The 6229-nt window shown below is 31.4% G+C and overlaps 1 non-coding gene across 1 annotated transcript; it reads right to left on the bottom strand.

Annotated features, from left to right (window-relative positions):
• Positions 1 to 2947: 2947 nt before the first annotated feature.
• Positions 2948 to 3054, bottom strand: LOC128032892 (small nucleolar RNA R71). Its single transcript, XR_008189232.1, has one exon. It is a non-coding gene; the product is annotated as a small nucleolar RNA R71 (small nucleolar RNA).
• Between the last annotated feature and the right edge of the window lie 3175 nt (positions 3055 to 6229).

Raw genomic sequence — 6229 nt, 5'->3', positions numbered from 1 at the left:
GCTGCAATTACTGTTTAGTATCGCAATCGGTGCTAATTTTAGAGTGTAGGGATGGGTGGGTGATTTTATCCCCACATGGAGTGTTGAGCTGGACGGAGTGGAGTGTAGAGGCTGGATGGGTAGGATTTCTGATTGCATATCTGAACTGTTACTGTCACTATAATGGGCTAAGGCCCAACTGAACTGAACTGTTATTGAATTGGGCTTAGGCCCAGACTGTACTTGCCTAGGGCTTGTTTGGCCATTTTGCTTACATGGGGTTACACACTGAGTTTTTGTAAACCCACCCCTTTATTTATTTTACAGGTAATCCCCAGTCTTAGGGACCGGTGCTGCGAGAGACTCGGAGGTGGCCACACAACTACACCTGCCTCTATACTGGATTTTTACTGATAATAATTTAATTTGGGTATTTGATTGTAATAAGGCCTCTTTAAGTTATTAACTTTTAATTTGGGATTTTATTTATTTAAAATCTTACTCATAGTAGTAGGACGCGGATTTTCAAAAGATGTATGCTTTTCAAGACACCGCGTTTTCGTAAAATACTGTAAAAGCTTCCGCATCAAACAATGTTTTAAATATAGTAACAAACTAATATGATCAACAAACTGCTAAAGACAACGTATGTTTTCAATAGACGATAATTATTATAGAACAGTTTTTTTCATTGAATCTATGTTTTCAAAAAGCATTTCAATGTGATATCGCCAGATTCGGCAATAACGTCTAGGCTGGGTTTGGGCTGTTACACAAACACACCTCAAAACCTCTCATCCTTTCTCTTCTCTCTCACTTTCTCTCTTCAAAAGCCTTCATTTGTTCTTCATTTTCCTTCACATTCCCTTGCCAATTTTACCTCTTGGAAAAGAGTCCTTCAACCATCATTTGAAGCAGCATTCAAGTTTTCGTGGAAGCTTCAGTTCAACAAGAACAAGCAGAGAAGGAGGAGCGAAGCTAGTCAAGCCTCTGAGAAACACCAGATTTGATTCTTGTTCCTTTTCCTTTTAATTTTATTTGTTGTTGTTATGAACATGACTGTGAATACTTGTGATGTTGATATGTTTAATTTAATTAATATGGCTTGAATTTAATTCATGTTAGGTTGACTGCATTTTGTCCACTTAATTTATTAAAATTGTATTTGTGTTGTTATAGGCCTTAGTAAGATGTTTGATTAAGTAAAACCATGACTGAGTTATTCTTGCAATATAATTGTAAGGTAACTAATTAATTAATTATTTAAATGGGTTGAAATTGTAATTAATTGACACAATACTTAATCAGTGCATGTTTAATATTCTAAGGTAGATGAGGGTTAAATTAGCGACGGTATTAGACAATACATTAGCCTTGCATAACTTGCAAGATTATCGTGATTAAACTGTTTTAAGGTAGGAATACATTGTTGCCTCACTTAATCTTTTATGTGCTTATGAAGATTGATTAATTGTTTGAATTGGCATTTGAAAATGTTCAAGGTATTAGTTAATTTAATAAGTATGTATGAGCAGTAGTTAACAAATTACCGAGTTGTTGTGAATTTATTCGTAACAACATGGACATGAGTTTAAAAATTCTAAGTTAAGAAATGTAATTAATCTAACACAATTATGTCATCTTGATTAAAATCATCTTTTGAAATCGTGAATTGGAAATTTTATTTATTTTACTTAGTTAAATTTTAGTTTTAATCACTTCCTCAAAATCAAAATATTTTTCTTCACCAAAGTGTTTTAATTGCATTCATAAATAAATTCTTTTTCACAGTCCCTATGGGTACGATAACTCGACATTTACTTGTCACTTTGTTACTTGTTGCGATTGTGTACACTTACATATTTCCATTGTTCCAGTCACTCATTGGAAGGCTAGTATTTTTAAGCTAAAGGTGTTGGCCATTGATCTGCCACAATTCGTTGTACTAGATTAGACCATTTTTCATACTTAAGGTGTTTGTATAAAAGCAATTTAGCTATGTTTTTATTTGGTTTTCATTTTTTAGTTCATAGATAATAAAAGGTGCAATTTGAGCCATTTATATGACCTTAGGGGCAAAAGTATGCCTAAAGGTAAGCTAATGTATTCGGTACATGTGCGAGAGATAATTCAGAGGCATAGGAATATGAGATTGGTTGCAATGTTGCAACACGGAGCGTGGATGTCACAACATAGTGAACAAATTAGTCAAAAAGAGAAAGCAACACTTAATGTCGCGACATAGCTAAAGGGTGTCGCAACACTATAACAACCTATTCTCAATGGTAATGAAAATGGTGGATTCAGGACCACAATTTTGAAAAGTGAGTTAGTAAAATTTATTTATTTAATATTTATGAGTATTTATTAGTGTCATATTAAATTTTTGTTAAGAATTTTAATGATAGTTAGTTAATTAAGTGAAAAGGACTAAATCATAATAGTTGCAAAAGCTAGTTTTTGTTAGTTAATTGGATAAATTAAGAAACGTACAATGGTTTATATGGAAAATATACCATAATTAAATTATGTGGAAAATATATCGTAATTAAGTTAAAAGGACTAAATCATAATAGTTGCAAAAGCTTTTTTTTAGTAAATTATGTGTTATAATTTAATAAAATTAAAAGAAAAGTTAAGTTAAAATAAAATAAAATAAAGAAAACATATCATTTTTATTTATTTATGTTCTTCCCCAAACCGAAAACTATCATTTTTGAGACGAAGGAGGTTCGACCAAGCTCTCTTCATTGTATGTGTGTGATTTTGAGGTTCATTTTTAGTGATTTTTATGTTTTTGAGTTCATTTTAGCTTAATCTAACTAACCTGAGGGTAATTCGTAAAATTGTTAAATGTTATAGATTATGACATTGATGGTTAGATTCGCAAGCACCAAGATCTATCACAACATGGAACGAACTTGCAGAAAAGTTTTTATACAAGTTCTTCCCTATCAGCAAAACTGTCCAACTGAGAAGAGAGATTGTCATGTTTAAACAATTGGAGGGAGAAAGCCTTCACGAAGCTTGGGAACGATTCAAGTCATTGGTACAACGATGCCCTCACCATGGTCTACCTGAATGGCTACAGTTGCAGATGTTATATAATGGGTTGGATGCATAATCAAGATCGAGACTAGATGGAGTTGTAGGATGAGCTTTGATGAACCGAACATATGAATATGCGTATGAATTGATAGAAAACATGACGATGAATTCCTACCAGTGGCCGAATGATAGATTCACTTATGGCCAAAGATCATTTACAACCAAAGTTATCCACAAAGAAGACAAGTACCAATAAATTTTGGATAGTCTTAACCGGATAGAGTCACCATCCAGTAGGCCTATGATAAACGATGTAGATAAACTATGTAACAGCCTGTTTATCATTGGTGTCAGAAATAACAGTTTCGGGGCTACAAATCTGACGAGTAAGTTCGTAAATGTTATTATTTAATATTTATGAGTCAAATATGGTATTAAAATAATTTTGAATTGACATTTTATGATATTTGAATGAATAATTAGGTTCAAGTGGTATGACCCTAAAGTTAAGTGGTTTTAGAAAATGAGATATCGGGGCCTCATTTCTATAAACTGAGCTAGAAATATTTTATTAAATATTCATGAAGTGTTTGTATTAAAATTTCGTTAATAAATTTTAATGTTTAGATGGTTAATTAAATAAAAGAACTAAATTGTAAAAGGTGTAAAATCTAGTCACTATTGAATTACAATGATTAAATAGTTTAATTATTAAAATAATGAGGACTTATATAGAAATTGGACCCTATTAATTGTAAATGGATGGCTAACATCTTTTAATTTGTTAAATTATAAGATTATAATAAGGTTAATGTTGTAAATTAATAAAGATAAGTTAAAAATAATAAATAAAACATAGTATCATCTTCCAAAAGGGGTCATCACCGAAAATTGAAAAAGCAAATCACCATTGGAGAAGCTTGTAAGGCTTGGTCAAAGTCCCCTTTGCATGTAAGTTCAATTTGAGCTTATTTCTTGTAATTTCTATGTTTTTGAGATCGTTGCAACTAAGTCCAACTAACTTGTAACTCTGTTTTTGAAATTATTAAATTTTATAGAACGTTCCGTGGATGAATTTGAGGTGTTTTTGAAAGTTTACGATAGATTGTTAAGATTTGTTATTAAATAGACATATTTTATTAAGTAATTTTTAATGATTTTATGGTAAAAGGACTTATTTGTGAAAATGATAAAATTAAAAGAAAATATTGCAAATGGATAATAAATATGAGTCGTAGTGGGGTTCCAAACAATTTGACTAATCGTGAAATTTAATAAAAATGGTTGATTTGCATGTTTTGGGCTCAGGGACTATTTTGCATAAAAGTAAAATATTAGGGGAAATTTTGTAAAAATGTCAAAAAGGACTTAATTGCATAAATTCAATTGATTTCCCTATTAGAAATAGTGGATTGAATGGAATTATTATTTTAGATTAAGAACGAGTGGAAAATTGAGAAGAGAAAATTACCAAATAGTCCCTCTACTTAGTCATTGTTGCGATTTAATCAGGTAAGTTTGTATGAACTATAATTGTTTTAATGTTAGCTTAATTTGAATATTATTACATTGTTAAGAAACAAATGAAATTAAGTATAAATAAATTTATGCCATGATGTATTGATGGCTATTAAGTCTCGGTTGAACCTTAGGAATTTTTAGGATACAAATGACATGTCATTAGGTATTTCATGTTTCGGGTGCTGGAATTGAATGTCCTACAGATGGCTGAGGTCCTGCATTTATTGCGGATACTCCACAGCTCGTGTGAGAAACATCATGTACCTTATATTCTGACCCACAGCTCGGGTGAGCAAGCCCATTTCGCAGTTAGTGTGAGCAATGATGTAAAGGAAATGTTACAGTTGTGTAAAGGTACACTTTGTGTGAGCTTTCCCGAGTATCCGATGTAATTCCAGATGGTTCAACGGGTAAGAAAAGGGAATGAAATGGTAAGTTCATAATTGGAATATAATATGATTTTATAAAAGGATTGATGAATTAAATGATGTACTTATATATGAGAAATCTATTTATGCTATGGATGAATTCACTTATATAATGGAAAAATACACTAACTCGTGAATTGAGGATGTTGTTTAGGCTTATGCTCAGCATTTGGAGTGGAATGGTAAGTAAGTAAAAGGAATAGTTCATAATCTTGTGAAGAAGTTGATGATTATGTAATATGTCTTATAAAATCCTATTATGATATGAATGAAATTATATGTGATGTTGACGAACTTACTCATTTGTGAGTTGAATGGTGTTTAATATGCTTATATCAAGTTTAAAGTGTTGGTGTTGAATCATGCTTAATCTATGGATTATAATATTGAAGTGGTAAGTTAGGTTTAAAGTTTATACGAGCTTACTAAGCATTCATTGCTTACGTAGTTATTTTCCTTTTCTTTACAGATTATTGAAAGCTTGATCGGTTAGATGTTCGTTGGAGATCTATCACACTATCCAGTGGTTAATTCGGTAGTTTTGTGTATTTTGGCTAAGGTTTATAATGGCATGTATAGGGTGATTTGTAATGGTATTATGATGTATGTGTTAATGGTGTTTGGGTATGTATAATCTTTTGAAAGCTTTGTTAGTTGGTACACCTTGATGCCTTACCAAATTATGTGATTTTAGTTACTTTAAAGTGCTTGTTAATATGGTTCTCTTGGTATGTTGATGATGGTATGAAAATGGTTAATTGTGATATGTTTTAGTTCACATTTGAAATAGGTTATTATGGATGGAAATAACCTTGTTAATATGTATAGGAAGTTATGCATTAGGTAATTTGATATGTTATGTTTGGAAAAGTATGTTTGGTTGATGGACATGGAAGTGCATGTTAAACTATGTCATTTTGGTACCTTTAAGTAATAGTGTATGTGAACCATTGGGATATTGTGATGGCATTGAATTAGTCATTTATGTTGGCATTTGATTGTTAAAATTCACTAGGTTGGGTAAATGTGAAATGGTTAAATTGCTTTAAATTAAGTTTTGATGTTTGTATACAAATTGAGGTGCCTTTGAATGACGTATTGGTTAGGTGAATTAAGTTCTTTGAAATGACATATTTATGTATGTTTGAATGATGTTTAGGTGTCTTGAAAGTGTGCATAAATGGTCCAAATGAATATGCATGAAATGGTGTTGGGAATGGCTTGTTTTAGGTAAATTTTTGGTCTATACGGCC

The sequence above is a fragment of the Gossypium raimondii genome, chromosome 9, assembly GCF_025698545.1.
Source record: "Gossypium raimondii isolate GPD5lz chromosome 9, ASM2569854v1, whole genome shotgun sequence".
NCBI lineage: Eukaryota > Viridiplantae > Streptophyta > Magnoliopsida > Malvales > Malvaceae > Gossypium > Gossypium raimondii.
Note: the sequence above shows the minus strand (reverse complement) of the source record. Positions and strands in the feature narration are given on the sequence as shown.